The sequence below is a fragment of the Danio rerio genome, chromosome 19 (genome assembly GCF_052040795.2).
Source record: "Danio rerio strain M-AB ecotype USA chromosome 19, GRCz13ab, whole genome shotgun sequence".
NCBI lineage: Eukaryota > Metazoa > Chordata > Actinopteri > Cypriniformes > Danionidae > Danio > Danio rerio.
The window spans coordinates 31,639,325-31,657,911 of record NC_141039.2 but is presented as its reverse complement, the minus strand read 5'-3'; the positions used below and the strand labels follow the sequence as shown (position 1 = coordinate 31,657,911).

Genomic DNA, 18,587 nt, shown 5'->3' with positions numbered 1-18,587 from the left:
TTCCCACTTTCACAAGGAACTCTGAAGTGATATAAGCTGACTGACTGCCTGACAGGTCCACCCATCAGCCCACAATGCAATCAAATGGTGTGGATGAATGTTTTATGCCTGTAAAAGTTTTCACATGCTTCTGTAAAATTATCTTCATTTATTTAACTATTACAATTACGTTACAATTTGTTTCTAATTTAATCCTACCTCCTAGTTTAATCTGACACCAAAGTCAGATTGTTAAATTTAGACTGTGTTTAAAATTAGAACTAAACACACTTATTAAGTCAGTAGCCTACAAATCAAGTCAAGTTGAGCTTTATTCCGCTACAATACAGTGGAACGAAATGTTGTCTCTCGCAGGACCACAGAGCTACATAAATAAACACAATCATAAATATGGACATAACACTGGACGTAAGAACTATTTTAAACCTATACATAACTAACATACCAGAGTAATCTAACTAACAACTAACTATACATATACTATATATACTTTTTACATAACCTAAGACGCACATTAAAACCCAAAATGTTAAGGTAACTCAAACCGTTTGATGAAACCGATTGCAACAAGCTATGAGTTAAAAAAAATAAACTAATCTATATGAGTACTGTGAACTTACTCCAGTTAAGTTGAAGTAATGAGGGATTTGATAAACTCATTACCTTCAACACTGAGTTCAAAACTCTTTTCAAATGAGTAAAATTAACTTTCAGTAAATTGTGAGTTAACTACACTCATTTCATTTGATAAAGTTGACAGTTGGGTTTTAGAGTGCAGACTTTTAAGACAACAACGTTGTGCAAGATATAGAGCGAAAGATTTAAGGTTGACAAAAACAATTAGTGCAACATAATTTGTGGTACATTTACAGATTTAAAAAGAGAGAGAAAGAGAAATTTACCCAGTCTTTCACCATGCAACTTGCTAGATTAATAGTCAGGAATCAAGAGATCTACCATGAAGTACCTACTACACCATTCATTGGTGATCCTCCAAATTTATCTACTGTATACTAACCATAATACAACGAGGGCCAACAAATTTCTTCATACAATCTAAAATTAATGTCTTCAGTAGAATCCTAAATAAATCATATTTATTATTTGATCTGTCAGGTACAAATAAAAAATCATGCATCCAATGATAAATGGCCAACATCCATTGCTCCTAGATAAATCTAAGACTTGTATAGCTCTTCATATTGAAGTACACCGAAGCAATGGGATATCCTGGCAACAGGATACCAAAGATTTGTTTGAACTTTTCCCTTATATACCCACATTAGAACAAACAACCATACATTCAAAGTAATAATAGCTTCAGAGAACTTCCACTGTAGCATACAATGTCAAGTGTAGATCATCTGCTCTGAAGAAGATAAACAACAGCTGCTATTAGGGTACAACCCAGATCAACAGAGTTAATATTTAAAAAAACAACTGACTGCTGTGGAATTGAGACTATATAACCAATCACACTGATATATTTAAAATAATAACAAACATGAATGGGAAAAACTGTAGAGCAAGGGCATACACCCCAGTTTCTGGATATCTACCTTCCTGCAGAGTTCAGCTCCAACCCTGATCAAAACAAGTGGGATCTGAAAGAATACTTGGTAATTAACTACAGGTGTGTTTGATCAAGGTTGCAGCAAAACTCTGCAGGAAGGAGCTGTTTAGGGGTGCTTTCACACCTGTGAATCGATTCAGTTGTTCCAAAACAGAGATTACAAATGTTAAATTGTTGCTCTTTGCTCTTGGAGCGGATCGCTTTCACACTGCAAAGTTTCTAATCGGACCAAAAGAGCTAAAACAAGTCACGTGCGAGTAAACTCTCCTTACATTGGTCAGAGTGTCAGGGTTTATTTAGCAGTGTCCCGCTAAGCTGTCAGGTGGTGGTTTGGTGGTGATTGACAGGGTGCGTGCGCTCGCGACGTGTCTGAGGAGAGACGCGGTGGGGAGGGGTGAGAAGGGTGCGCGACGATGCCTATTTGAGTACAGGGAGGGAGACGCGAGATTACCGGGAGATCATCCAAAGACTCGCGAAACTTCCCGCCCTATCTGTGATATTACAGCGCTCGGATCGAATCGCTTTCTCACTGCAATCGAACCGCTCCAGGGTTCGTTTCAATCGAGCCGAGACCACCTTATTCAAGCGATTTCGGAGCGATTACTTTAGCGCGGAACAGAGCGCGATTGCCCTGTTCATATATGTCAAACGAACCGCGCTAACTGGGCAAACGAGATACGTTCCGAAACAAAAGTGTAGGTGTGAAAGCACCCTAGGATTTGGCACCTGTATGGACAAGTCTTTATGGACTTTCAGTGACTTAAGCTTTGGTCAAGGAGGGGGAGGGAGGGACTCAGGATGGTTGATAGGGACAGCTGTAGGGACCCCTCACCAGATTTAGAGGTTCTCATTTAACATGTCTCATTTTCACATCAAAGCATCCCTAAATTTAGCACTCACAAATGGGACATTGCACATGAACATACATTCTAACATGGACAGAGCCAGTTCAGAGAATAATTAAAAAATGTAAAAAAAATGCAAAATGCAACTTTTTTTTTAAAATCCAAAACCAAAAAAAACGCAATTTCTATACTGAACCATAAAGATCATACCGAATGTAAAATATTATAGGTATTGTAACATCCCTACAAGAATCTAAAAGGTCCAGTTCAACAAAAAACATTGTCATCTTCAAGCTGGATAAATGTAGCTATGTAATGTATTGCAGGTGAAAATGACAGAGCAACATAGAAGAACTAAGAACTAGTATCACACAACAGATGGAGTTGAGACAGTCCTTCTCTAACGCTGGACAGGGCACACTGACAGTCCTCATTAGAAGTCTGCAATCTGGGCCACACATCAACACTAGATCATTAAAAACCAGCCCTCAGTCCACATGCTCACTTACATCACAAGTACCTACAGAAGGCCCGTGTAAATTATTCACGATGATAAATACTCTCTGAGGAAGGAACGCAGCAAAGGAAATTATCACAATCTCCTGAAAATCACCTTCAGGCAAAACTTGTTCTTGACTGGAAGCAGCAGGTAATGATACAGAAGAGGAAAAGGACCTGAATGAAACACCTGTTCTAATTAGACATCTCTTCCCTAGGCTCTAAAACGAGAGGAACTGGTCACGACGTCTGCCCGTCAAGTTCAAACCACACTGTGCGCCTAATGAAGCATGCCGACCGCCGCACATCTGGCCCACTGTTTCCACAAACACACAATGCACTCTGGGAAATGTAGTTCATACATGACCTACGTCCATCTGTGGGGTGAAGTATGCTCGGCACTATTGAACAGTCAAGGTGACTTTGAAGATGGCCCCAAGCCAATATAACTTTCTTATGTTAATCGAAGCATTCTGTTTTATTGAGCCATTAAAATCCCCATGAATGTCAGAAGAAGAAGCGAACGGATGACTCACTGAAAGTCAGAGCTCTCCTGCGGGGGTCTTTGGCAGGGGAGGGGGCTGTCAGATGGGAAGGAGAGCATCTGTTCCCCCCGCCCCAGAAACAAGTTCAACTCAGGACAGTGTGGAGAGAAAGAGAGGGATTGTAGTTAATGATTTTGGAGTCTGAATGATTTTTGGGAGTTCTGTTTTTTTATACTGGGCTTCATAAGGATGTGATGATTCCAGCCAGATTCATTATCCTTAATGGAATCTTTTTCCCTAAGAAGAAGCTCAACACAATTACACAGTTTAGAACAGCGTCCAATGGTGAGGATATTTCGCAACCATTTACTAAACCAAACAAACACTGGCAATCCAACTGAAACAAATTTAGGCCCAAAAGAGGGCGCTTTATAGCCAGAGGTTTTATAAATGTTTAAAGATGACATTCAACAATGTACTGCAGAAATTAAAGGGCATTAAACACAAGATGATGAGAAACCAAACCAGACACATGTGAACATAGTCAGAAAGCCAATGAGTAACCATACTGTAGGGGTGTGATGAGATGCTTAATCCAGGAGATGTGACAAAACACAAGATTGGTTTCACGAGAAGAGATAGGATTTTATACTTTTTTCGAAATCCTTAATGATGAATTATATGAATGGTAAAAAGTCTTTTATTCAACTGAAAAAAAACAGACAAAAATAAAAATAAAAATGCTAAACTATTTAGGTGCTTTTTAGGGCTGTAACGATACATCAAACCCACGATTTGGTTCGTATCGTGATTTTTAACCCATGATTCGGTTCGTATCACGGTTTTTTTTTCGTGTGGGGTGGGAAAAAAAAAGATTTTTAAAACTTTTTTTTTTTAAATAACATTTGAAAAATCTTTATAAACTAAACATCAAAGAACAATATTAACTATGAAAATGATTAACAATATAAATAGCCATGTATAAAATAAATAAATAGCCAAAGCTAAATCACTTTTGTTTTCTTTGTAACAAAATACTGTTGAAAAACCAAACAGAACTAAACTCCATTGTGTAGATGGTTTAAGCATGTTGAAAATTATTTTTCAATCAAGTTCTCTTACATAGAAAAAGTTAATTAAATGGCAACTAGGGATGCTCATTTCGGTTAATTTTGCTAACCGACAACCGCCGCTTATTAATCGGTTATTAACGGTTAACTGGTCAGATTACTATTAATTTTATATTAAACAAATTGACGTGTCTATTTTGTGTCTGACACATTAAATATTGCATTTTAAAATAGGCTACGGATTTATTTTTAAATGCTAGCATATTAATAACAGAACAGAACAACAGAGCATCTTCACGCACCTGCAGTGTTTAGCACAGAAGAGCAGAATAATCTAAATAAAATGAATAAAATAAATAGGACTGCCCTAAATTATTAATGCGCATACATGCTTTATAAGCCGAAAACAAGGCGCACCTCACTGCCTTTATCTTGACAAGGAAAAAAGAAGAGAAGAAGCACGGTCCTCTTATGAAACGACTGAATCAGCTGGGTATCGATTGTGCATAAGTGTTGCTGTCTGTGTTGTTACAATTGTAATATTTAATACTATCGTGATATTCAAGATTTGTACATTTATACAGCTCTGGATAACTTAAAACAGCGATTAGACCTTCAGAGCGGCATTAATGCGTCCTGAAGTAAAGCGAAACGGCTATAAACTCCAGCAAGATAGAGTGATTATATACAGAGCCATATACCTTTATCTATAAATAAAGTATAACTATAGAAACTGTGTTCATCTTAACTGAAAGCTTCGTCCTGTTTCCTGGCCTCACGCATCGCGCACCTGTCAGTCAGCACGTAACGTTAACTCCCAAAGGGTTAAACAGAAAGCGCACAGCACGGTTACAGAAAAGTTTCCTCTGCAGAGGAGTCGGGGCATCTGGTGAACGCCCATCCCTCTCTGCGCAGCCACATTAACAACAATGATTTGACAGCATTGGCAATGTTTCTGCCGTGTTCTGTTGTCAAGCGGGGTTAAGTTGGTTTTGTTTTTGATATTCTTGACACATTCAGACGGTCCCTTACTAAGAGCTCCGTGCGAGCTCTCCCGGCTAAACGCTTATTGCGAGGGCTTAAACGGAGCAGTGCTCGTAATGTCGAGCGGAAAAAAAAGTGTTTCCTCACGTTCTTCTTCAACTAGCTCAACTTTTGCAGGCACGCGTGACGTTATTGGAAAGGTAGTCACGGGGTGTGTCGCGATTCTCCCTTATCACACCGTGACACAGGATCGTAGATCTGAGTGTCGCGATTTCGATTTCATATCGTGTATCGTTACAGCCTTAGTGCTTTTTTAAAATCCAACTTGAATGTCAAATGAATGTTATTTGTAATGCAAACACTGCAAAATATTTTGCTAATATATGAATGGAAAATAGATTTTTATTAAGCTGAAATAAAACTTGTAATAAATGTTATTTTACTTCTTCTTTAATGAATTATGCCATAAATGTCTAAACCAGTGGTCACCAAACTTGTTCCTGGAGGGCCGGTGTCCTGCAGATTTTAGCTCCAACCTTAATCAAACACCTGAACCAGCTGATCAAGGTCTTACTTTGTAGACTTGAAACATCCAGGCAGGTGTGTTGAGGCAAGTTGGAGCTAAACCCTGAAGGGACACCGGCCCTCCAAGACCGAGACTGGTGACCCCTGGTCTAAACACTGCAAAATATTTAGCTAAAAACTCTACTGACTGAACAAACTCTGAGCTACTGGATGAGAGTAAGGACTGATAGAAGAGAGCTGTTTTAATGGAATATGATACTGCATGCCGAATGAAAGGAAACTTCAGATTATTTCCAGATGGCATAAATGATGATGATGATGATCATGATGATGATGATGACGATGATGACGATGATGATGATGATGATGACGAATATGATGGGTGTGTGTGTCTCCAGGAGTTCACTGTGTGTGCATACTCAGATGAGATGTGTGTGTCTGTGGTGCTTTAAGGCTGATTTATACTTTCTTGTCAAATGATCACCGTGCCCCACAGCGCCTGCCTCGCAGGTAGCAATGTATTTATGCTTCTGCGTTCTGTTTGTGTTGCTCTGCAATAACACTTCCAAAACCCTAGCTGGTATAGGTTTTTATGTTTCTCAAACGTTTCCACCTGGAGTTCCTTCACAGGACTCATCACTTGTATACACTTGCTCCATCAGGTTCACGGCTCTCAGCATTGCCCATGCTTGTCAACAGTACCAAGCCAATCTACACAGAGCTTGCTCTACGTGTCGTTTCAACGTGTAGCTAGATTTTACAAGAGGTGCATGTCTGCGTCATCGTCAGCCACGGCGAGGGCTATGCAACCACGTGAAGGCTGTGCCAATGCATACGCGTGTGCTTGATGCATAAGTATAAGGCCCAATCCCAATTCTTCCCCTTAACCCTTTCACTTACATCTAGCCCTCGTTTTGTGCGTTCCTGTGAGGAGGTAGGGCTGTCCCAACTCTCTTTGCCAGTTAGCATTTCAGAAGTGTTATTGCAGAGTAAGGGTGTCAAGATCCTCCAAATTCTCGATTCGATTACATTTTCGATTCTAAAGGCACGATTCGATTTGATTTTCGATTATGAATAATTAATTAATGACCGATTAATTATTTGTAGCCTACCGTTTAAACTACCTGACCTGTATGGTCTTTGTTTTACCCATAAACAAATCATACAGTAAATGAATAAAGGCAAGATACACACATAATTACCACCTGTCAATCACTTTTTCTGCGAGACTCGTGAATAGGCAGTAATCTGTGTTGTTATAATGGCGTCGGTAAAAAAGACGCACAACCAACAGGAACCAGCCAACAGTATCTGAGGTGTTCGTTAAAATGACTAAGTACAAGTGAGTAAAAGATTGAAGCAGTCCTCTGACTGCCTGGACCTGCTGTCTCGAGCACATGGCTGTGTCTGTGTAGTCACGTGATGTGCATTTTCAGCGGTAGTGAGGAAGGAGGGCTGCTCAGAAATGCTACATGCCACTGTGGATGTCAAATCGTTGTCGTTCTAAAATGCCATTTAAAAACAAAGACAGTGTAAACAGGGCCTGAGTGTGTACTTTTCGCGAGCGGATTTGCAACGGGGGTGGGCGGAGGATCGCGATGCCGGTGTTGTCTATCGGACGAACCGTACGTAATACGTACATAGAGCTTGCAAAACTGTGTTTTTTTATTGTTGACAACACAAACGTTGTCAACATAACTCACTGTAAATCTAAAATGCTTACACACCGGCGACTTCATTGAAAGAGGAGAGGGTTTAAGTTCTGTCGACGGGTCTCCTGCTTCTGCAGTTTAACAAGCACTTCAACAAGCCTGTTTTTTCCCGATTGGCAAGCCAAGCTGACGTGACATGGGGGCGTAGCAGCATCGACGGTTCTATTTTTTGATTCGATAATCAAAATTGAGCATAAATTTCGATCAATTTTGATTAAAAATCGAAATCGTGACACCCCTATTGCAGAGCAACACAAACAGCACGCAGAACTATAAATGCACAGCTACAAGCAATGTATGCACCACGGGTCATGGCGATCACTTGACGCAGAGTATAAACCAGCCTTTATCCTGTCGCAAAATACAGGAGTCCTACACAACGGAAATAGTTTGATTTTGGAGTTTACATGTCTGTACAACACTTCAATAATGCGAAATGATTCACATCTTAATTCGATTTGCGTTTAAGATGATTATGACTTTAAGCATATCTAAATTGCTATTCCAAGGTATGGTTAATTTGTGTGCTGCAACTGTAGCAGCCTCTGCTTTTGGACATAGCAACCTTTGAACTCTGTTGGAAATAAAGCAGTTATGTCACACCCACCCAAGTAAACGAGTGACGCAAAACACTGAGGTGTTTTTCTGTTTTTTGGTTAAAATCCAATCCTACCTCCAATCTTTAGTGCTAAATCCACCCGTATGCTCAATCATAACCTCACAACTCACAAGACAACATTTCACCTCAACAAGAAATCTCCTCATGATTTAGTCTCGCAAGATCTTGCCACACCCCTTGTAACCACAGTATAAAAAATAGTAATAGAAAAACAAAATAATGCTACAAAAACAAAACTAAAAACAAACAAAAAAAAACGTTTTCAAACTAAACGTCCAAGTAAACCAAAAAGCAATGTGAGAGTGATGTACACAATTATATACATAAGCTGCAAAATGTTGTTGAATAATAAAAAATTATGTCACAGGCAGCAATGCAACCACAGATGTCATTTTTATTCTGTGTCACATCAGGAAGCAAATAAGACAAAAACTAGTGGTTCAAAGATTACTAACCTTTCAAGAACTCTCTGGCATCCACATAAACAATTCATGTCAGAATGATCGAATATTTCAACTGCAGTCGAAACTACCAGTGTTCATAATCTCTGCTCAATTTGTTGTGCCCGGCGTTTATTAAAGAATTGTGGGGAAAGCAAATGTGTATTCGTTATGAATTATTAATGTTTAAAGTACAATTTCGATCGCAGGCATTTTGTGAAATCCTGATGAAAAATAGCCTGTCAGAAAACATTTATGAAGCTACAAAACTACATGCCCCATCCTTTCCTGTGGCAGCATGGGAATGATAAAATTACATAAAACATCAATTACACACCTAATTACTCTTCAATTTATTTGTCAGAATGCTTCCTGTCATTGTCAGGAACTTCACAGGAAAGAATATGAAACTGCCCAACGCATTTAGTTTATTTAAACCCTCCAGCGCAGTTCCAATAGTCATAAATCAAAATTTGTGATTATGACAAATTACAGTATTTATATTATTTATTTATCTTAATATAGAAACTACCATTTAAAAAGCTGAGGTAAGTAAGATTTGCATTAATCATGTATTATTATAATATTTGCAATATTTTTACAGTTTAAAATAACAGTTTTTTTATTTAAATGATTTTGATTCTCGTTTTCTTCAACTTTAATTCAGTTTTCAATGTAATATAATTCTAAAATCATTATATTGTGTCAGTTTAGTGCTGAATAATCATGTGTAATAATAATAATTATTATTATTATAATAATAATATAATAATAATTATTATTATTATTATTATTATTATTATTATTATTATTATTATTATTATTATTAATATTATTATTTTATTTTTGTTTATTAATTTATTTAATAATTTATTTAGTTGTTTTTTTACAAAAATGAAATTAAATTAAAACAAATTAAATTAAAATAAATTAGAAAATTATAATTAGAATTAATTTTATATTTTTGTTTTCACAAAAATAAAATAAATAAATTGAATAATGATAATTATTATTTTTTATTATTTATTTGTTTAAAAAATAAATAAACTAATAAACTAATAACAATTATTATTAATAATAATAACTATCATCATTGTTGTTGTTGATATTATTATTATTATTATTATTTTACTTTTGTTTATTTATCTAGTTTTTTAAAAATAAAATAAATATAATAATAATAATAATAATAATAATAATAATAATAAAACTATTATTATTATTAGTAGTAGTAGTAGTAGTAGTAGTAGTAGTATTTATGTATTTATTTTTACAAAAAAATAAATCACAACTCAACCCCTTTGATGCATTTTGTACATGTATATACTGCAATTCATTCATTAATAATTCATTATATTTATTCACTTTATATTTATATAAAGTCAGCAAATTTATGGAATATTATAAGTCAGCAATTTGATGATGTTTTAGAGCAGTCCAAACAAACAAACTGTTGTCAAGTGAACTCCTATAATAAATGTGAAGGGTCTCTGCACAGGGACCATACAGTATGTTTGAATGACAACAGTAATGTCACTAATAGCTGGGCTCAAGCAGGGATATTAATGCAGTGCTCACCTCAGTTTGTTGTGGTGCTGCAAGGTCACTGACAAACAACGTCATCAGTCTCTCACTGCGGAGGAGTTTATAACTTGCTGCCCTGAATAAGCCAGATGAGTTGGCTGGGCTTTCGGAAGCAAGCGCACACTTCTGTAAGAGGTTTGTGTGGCCGGGAAGAATGTGTGGAAAAGCTAAGAATAGGTGTGCTCAAATGATCATTTGCAGACATGTTTAGAAGGCCATAAAGGTGATCTCTCCTCTGAGTCTTACAAGAAACTGGAAGGAGCATACAGAAGAAAAATGCAAATATAAATAGTTTATACTAATTAATAAATGTACACTGTAAACTTCAGAACACTTTAGCAACTGCATAACAACAGCCTCACAATACCATAGTAACATGATGGTACTGTAAGAAAATATAAACAGAAAGAAAAAAAAAATGGCTAAAACCAGCATGTGTTGTTTTGTTTGCCATGCTTACCTGATTTCACCAGTAGGACATGCTTCTGGATTATGTTGGTCCAGGAACAACATTACAATCAGCCAATTAGAATTTTTTTTACCGTTTATCAGAAAACGTTTACCGTTTAAGTAAAGTTTAGGCTTACAGTTAGGTTGACTGTTATACAACTACAGTATTATTCTCCTCTGATCATGGGAATAATTTACAGTTAAAATTAAAGTAAAAAAGCCACAAAGTAAAAAGTCATTCTGTGGCCTTGTAGATTTCATCAATATTGAAATGTTCACTTTATTTAATAAAATTAATTTCCTGATTTTAGGGCATTTTATTTTTATTTTTTTGCTTTGAAATTACTTAAAATTGTCCGTAATGAAATCTAATCAGTTTTATTATAAGAATTTAGCTATTATTTTTTTATCATTTCAAAAAGAAAAAATGTTGATTAAATCCAACATGATTAAAATCAGGATTTTTAAATTAACTAGGGGCATAAGTCAAGGGCAAATGTCAGTATGTCTAGCCAAGGAAAGGCTGCCCTCGCCGGATACACTAGTGATAAGCGCCCGTTCATGACCTGGAGGTGGACATCTACACAATTGTCATTTTAAAATACGCGCCATCTTTATAAATAAACCGCAGGTTTTAGTTTTAAACAACTATATTCTCTTATGAACAACTGTTAAAACTTTATTTCATGATAAATTAAGAGCAATATTTGATTATGAGTTTTCGACTCCGCCATTGCCTTCGGTTGGTGCAAAATGGATTCTTGTTATATAAACTAAAAAATAATAATTCTTAAAATTCTCCAAACAAACTGTATTCTTATTGGAAAAGTCAGATATATGTAAAATATTCGCTGGTAAAGATTTGCACTGGTTCTGTTGAGTACTCGTGTGTGATTGAATCGGATTGAACCGTCTTTGGATTGAACTGTTTGCTGGGGGATTGGGGATCATTTTATCTCACAATCCACACTTGTTGAATTTAAATAATAATATTGCTTGTAATCTGTTACCTCGAATTTATTGTGCAGATATAGGGTATTATTTCTTTTTAAACTGATGAACAGGCTCCACAAATTTTTTGTTAAATCAAAATAAAAAACAAATTAGTAGTTTTAATTAACATTGTGTTGGTTTTTCTGTTCAATTAAATTAATATATATTAAATTAATATATATGTTTGCAGTTACTCATTTCAAATGACTTATTTTAAATAAGCAAATTTAATTAATTGTTACTAAATGCATATTTGTTCAATTTCATTTATAATATTGTTTGTTATCTGTTAACTCAACTGAGTAGATATAGGGTATTATTTTTTACTGTATGGACTTCTTTTTCAAACAAAAATGATGTTCCAGGATCAACATACTGTAGATGTTAATCCAGGATCGCATTGTACTTGGCAAAATCATGATGTGCTTTGTTGCCAGGTTTAGCTGGTTTAAACGGTTAGTTCACTCAAAAAATGAAAAGTCTGTTATTTATTACTCACCCTTATGTTGTTTCAAACCCTTGAGACTTTTGTTGATCTACTAGAAATTTAAATATTGTAGATATGTCATGACGCAAAGTATCACACCACTCGCTCGATTTTTCCAACCTCATGTGAATTTTTTTAGAAGGGTCTGGCAGCAGATTATTTTATTGCATACACCTAAACACAGCCTTCACAGTGACGTCACTAGTTCTATTAAGTGCATGTGTCTGAGACTGCATGTCTGAAGCCAGATAACATTGGAATTTTTGGCAATTGTTTGCACTGAAAATGCAATTGAGGCGTATTTCGTGTCATGTGCACCACCTCTATTCAAGCATGCCCATTGACCTTGTATGTAACTTGCTCATGTGAATGTTTGTTGTGAACCAAGTATTACCGATATTTGCTGCACAATTTTTTTTCTTAAAGCTTGGAATGATTATGACCATTTATGTGAAGCTGCTTCGACACAATCTACATTGTATAGCGCTATACAAATAAAGGTTAATTGATTACAGTTAAAACCACTAAAATCACATGGAATGTTTGGACAATGTTTCTGGTTTTCTGGACTTTTCTGGTTCCTTTCCTTTTCATTGCGGTCTATAAAGGATGAAGGAGCGCTTTGATTTCATCTAAAATATCTTTTTTTTTTAGGTAAACTATGAAAAAAAAAAAAGGTTGGCCCATTTGTTTGGTTAAACTGTTTCAGACAACTTTAAACAATTTAATTACAATTTAATTGATAACCTGTGGACAAAAGGTCTATCAGGTGGCGATCATGCCTAAAGAGTAAAGCCGTCATCCTTCCAAAAAACATTTTTATCCTCCTGTTATTTGTTTTAACTTTTAACTAGTTTAATTTGAACATTTCTGATATTTGGCTGATTTAACATGGAATGACCCTGCTTTATATTGCAAACTGGTGTTTCCTAACATATTATTTGCAAACATTACCTTAATTATAAACACATTTTTTAAAGCAAATAGTTTTACTATCCACAGCACTTTGTTAATGAGTGGCTTAAAAATGTGTGATGAAAGATAGCTACATGTGCATCGAAAACAAATACTTTTGAAAAAGCATTTCCATATACACTCACTGGCCACTTAATAAGATACACTTGTCCAACTGCTCGTTAACTTTCTTATGAGCCAATCACATGGCAGCAACCCAATGCATTTAGGCATGTAGACATGGTCAAGACGATCTGCTGCAGTTCAAACTCAGAATGGGAAAGAAAGGTGATTTAAGTGACTTTGAACGTAGCATGGTTGTTGGTGCCAAACGGGCTGGTATGAGTATTTCAGAAACTGCTGATCTACTGGCATTTTAACGCACAACCATCTTTAGGATTTACAGAGAACGGTACAAAAAAGAGAAAATATCCAGTGAGCGATAGTTCTGTGGGCGCAAATGCCTTGTTGATGCCAGAGGTCAGAGGAGAATGGCCAGATTGGTTCAAGCTGATACAAAGGCAGCAGTAACTCAAATAACCACTCGTTACAACTGAGGTATGCAGAAGAGCATCTCTGAACACACAACATGACCAACCTTGAAGCCGATGGGCTACAGCAGCAGAAGACCACACCAGGTGCCTCTCCTGTCAGCTAAGAACAGGAAACTGAGGCTAGAATTGCCACAAGCTCACCAAAATTGGACAATAGAAGATTGGAAAAACATTGCCTGGACTGATGAGTCTCGATTTCTGCCGCAACATTCAAATGGTAAGGTCAGAATTTGGCATCAACAATATGAAAGCATGAATCCATCCTGCCTTGTATCAACGGTTCAGCCTGGTGGTGGTACTGTAATCGTGTGGGGGATATTGTCTTGGCACACTTTGGGCCCATTAGTACCAATTGAGCATCATGTCAATGCCACATTATTGTATTGTTGCTGATCATGTCCATCCCTTTATGACAACAGTGTACCCATTTTCTGATGGCTACTTTCAGTAGAATAACGCACCATGTCAAAAAGTGTGAATCATCTCAGACTGGTTTCTTGAACATGACAATGAGTTTACTGTTCTCAAATGGCCTCCACAGTCACCAGAACTCAATCCAATAGAGCACCTTTGGGATGGGGTGGAACAGAATATACGCATCATGTGCAGCCGGAAAATCCGCAGCAATTGTGTGATGCTGTCATGTCAATATGCACCAAAATCTCTGAGGAATATTCCCAGTACCTTGTTAAATTTATGCCACGAAGGACAAAGGCAGTTCAGAACACAAAAGGGGGTCCAACCCGGTACTAATAAGGTGTACCTAATAAAGTAGCCGATGAGTGTATTTAATGTAATCCAGGTTGTGCATTTGTAATTCAGATAACAAACTTGCGATTCATTTTTTCCATCCAAGAATTCCATTCACCTTACGTCACATCTGAATGCATCATCATACGATGCATCGCATTGTGTGTGGGCTAAAAAAGCAATGAGCTTCCTGTTGATGGAAATTAGAAAATACAGATAGACAAAGCATGCCGGTGAAGGCAAAATGAAACCATTTGCCGATAATGGCGAATGAAAAACCGCAGAGAGAGAGGTCTGCTCCTTCATCGAGCTGAGATAGCAAACGTGCCCCCATTTCCTTTTAATGAGGACACGGTGGCTGCAGACAAAGAGAAAGAGGATTTCTCAGATCCGCCTTCCCCCGAGTCCACGCAAGGCCAGAATGATTCAGTGAACATGAAGCAGAATCGGGGATGTGCAGACCTGCGTGGCTGGTAAACGACTGTGGAGGAGAGAAAGACTTAAGCCCAGCAGACTACACACACACACACAAAAAAAATACAGAAGACGCACTTTGGTTTTTATCAATATTTATCAGTCCACCTTCCTGTAACCTGTGTACAGTTAAAGTCAAGAATAAGAGAATATCGAGTGAAGACTTGATCGATTGCAGGTGGCTGTTGATCTAAGTGCTGGAATGAGCTTTGGAAACTGAGAAGAAATCTCAGTAAGTAATCACACCGTTGTCCATTTGCAAACTAAATAATTCTCCGAACACATTATTGGCCGACTGACAGATGCAAAGCAGCACAATGAAGTTTGTTTCAGTATTGCAAAGAGATTGCACAGCTGCTGATTTACGTTATGACTCAAATAACAAGGAACAATAGTAAAGATAACAACACACAAAACAAGATAATTAGCTGCCAATGGAGCAATTCACGCAAGTACCAAGTAAATCAGCTCAATTATGCTCACTTTCTCTATTGTTTAAAGTGGTGGTCTAATGCAGTGGCTCCCCTGGGAGGGGTGGAGGGGATGGACACGGGACAATAATGGGGAAGGGAAGTGAGTGATTTCCAAACCTCAACTCAATTTTATTTAATTATTAAAATTACCATATTTTATCCATATTGTAACCCACCAAAAATAGTTAGGTTACATTAAAAAAAAAAACAATAACAACATCATACAAATGAAGCCCTCTTTCCACTGCATATGACAAAGGACAAGCAACAGACCGGAAGTCATTCATTTTCAATGCAGAGTAGTTTGGAAGTTGCGATCATCTCTGTATGCAGAAAATTCAGATCTGAATTGACACATGCTGCAGATCCGTTGAAATATTTGAACTCCTGCGACTAGACTATTTACACCCAGCCGACCAGATGTGATGTATTCCAGTGTTGTCCAATCAGGTCTGTGCACGCGAGATGGGAAATAGAATTTTATTTTTTTTTAATCAGTATAAAGTATAAAATATATATATATAAAAAAAACATTTATATATCTAAATGAGAAATAAAAATTATAATTTTTTTATGTTGTCTCCACATTCCCTCCAAAATTTTTAGCGGTCTATTTTCATTTGTTTAAGCATGGTAAATGCACGGAAGGCTCTTGCTTTTGCACTCCTTTATTTCGGATATTGCGATAATAGCTTCTCTCCCATGGTGTGTCGTGTGCAGTGGAAAGGCAGCTTAAAAAATCCAGCAGACTCTCATTTTTTTTCAATTGGATTGCGACTCCTGGGGTGTTTAGATTAACCACAATATTATCTACTTTCTCTTTCGCTCTCGTGGATAGGAAAACCTTGTAGGCACAGACATCAATTAGCCTATAAATAATTAATTTTGTTTGTTAAGCGCAAAGATTTGTTTCAAAACTATTTCTAAATTCAGTTCTAATTTTCAGCAAACAAATAAATGAACAATAATAACGAGTTATATCCAAATACACATGCTGTGCACCATAGGGTCTAAAACCTGACAGGTGGGCAAATCTAAGCTTGTTTTTAATAAAACAAATATAAATATAGATATAATAAATAATACTGCTACTAATAATAACATTATACAGAAGCAAATTGTCATGAATAAACTGAAAAAGCCTCCCGAGATGAAGAAGGCATGAAAGTATGGTTTTTATATTTATGTAGGCCAGAAAATAATGTTTTGTAATATTTTGATAATTTATATTTATATCCTATATATATCCTCCTTATTTACTTTATATATCCTTAATATTTAAGTTCTTTTTCATATGTAAAGATATTTGCGTATTGCTCTACATCTGGTGTGTATTAGGCAGTGTGTAAGCGAGGCGCACTCTGCGCTGGACTTTAGACCGGCTTTGTTCTGGTCTATAGAACAGACTATTATAGTTTCTCAAAATAGCAACACGCCAGCAATGCGCCTCAACATGCCTCCCTTTTTAGACCAGAACACCTATGGGCACACACATGAGCGCAGATGCATTTGCTATATCAGCAGCGTGGCACAAAACATCAAAACGACTCTTGCACCAAGCTAAAACTAGAAAACAACAATTGCATCGCGCCTTGCGCCACATTGGGCCAGGTGTATGATAGGGCCCAGAGAGTCCAAAAACCCTTTTGTATGAGGAACTACTTTCTTCCACCTTTCAATCACATCTGCAGCTGACTTCAGAACAGCAGCAACCGTTGCTACTTTACCAACGTCACTTTAGAGTTGGTATTTGAAAAAAACAGGTGATTTTGCTGACATTTTAAGATTAAAAGGCTGAACAGCATGAAATATCAGTCTACAAAGAAATCTCTCAGTATTTCTCTATAGCAAACATTATATTACAATCATTAACCCTGAAAAAGCTAAACCAGCGTGAACACTACCAGATTACTTTTGTGTTTGCGATGAGGAAAAACACTAAACACATGTGGGCATTTCTTCTTTTTTTCTTTTTACTGAACTAGTCTGCAGTAACGAAAACAGGAGACTCAGTAAAAACAAGTAGATGGCCAACCAAAAAGCAACTCCAGGTTATACATAGAGTGGCCAACACAAAATACATACGTTCCTAATATGTGAGTCTCATCTCACACTTAACACATTAATAAATACAGCACTGCACCAAAAGAAGAAGATCAACTTAAAAAGTCACTTACCAGTTTTATAATGATTAGATCAGCTGTAGTTTAAAATTTCACTGGGTTTTTTTCTCCTCTAACCGCTTATTATTTGGTCTCTGTTGCCATCTTGTGGATGCCACTGCATATCTGAAATTATAAATAATTAAAATAGGCACCGTCTTTATAAATAAACTTTATAGTTGCAATCTAAACAACAACATAGTCACTTAAAAAAAGCCTCAAAAGTACATTATGTTGTCTAACAGCTGCAATATTTGTCAAACTGTAGTGAGTTTATTGATCTGCTGTCACTCTATGTGGGCAGAGTAATACAGGGTGAGGAGGCTGTAGGAGTTCTGATATGGCAGAATACTGCACTATATCAGCCAATCAGATTCGAGAACCTGACAAAACTGTTGTATAATATGGTACAAAAATCTTGTAATAAACTGTCCTGTTTTACTACAAACTTGTTTCTCTATATATTATTTCTTATACATTATATCATTTATTTTAAACCATTAAAATGTCAATAAAAGTCACTGTAGAGTTAAATTTTAAACATCAAAAGTCGACAGAGCAGAGATCAAGGTTCCATAATTGCAATTCACAACTAAACAAATGTAAAAAAAAAAAAAAAAAGTAAATAAATGGAAAACACATGTGAATCACAATTTACAGAAACTTATTTAACTGATTTTTTACAGAGTGAATGGAGAATAGTTGAAGACTGCAAAACTCTATTTTGGAACTTTATTTTTTCTATTTTAATAGTGCAGACTTTATTAACCTTCTAGGGCTTAGTGGCCACATACGTGGACAGCACATTTTAGCTCTTAAATGGCAATTTAAAAGACTTTGAATGTTTTATACTTTGTTACAGACATACAGTGTCATCCTGCAGCTGTTTTGCATATGAAATGTCCCAAACACTATTTTTAACTGTCTAAAATGGGCAAATAAAAATTGTTTTTAC

General features: G+C 36.5%; 1 long non-coding RNA gene across 23 annotated transcripts in view; it reads right to left on the bottom strand.

The window, feature by feature from the left end:
- LOC147832587 (uncharacterized) overlaps positions 1-18,587 on the bottom strand; it is a 348,986-nt gene that overhangs the window by 303,278 nt on the left and 27,121 nt on the right. For 22 of the 23 annotated variants that reach the window (XR_015516901.1, XR_015516908.1, XR_015516917.1 and 19 more), the window contains exon 2: positions 17,648-17,758. The exons of the other annotated variant lie outside the window; for it this stretch is intronic. This is a non-coding gene — a long non-coding RNA (uncharacterized LOC147832587). The remainder of the gene's footprint in view (positions 1-17,647; positions 17,759-18,587) is intronic. 23 annotated transcript variants of the gene reach the window in all.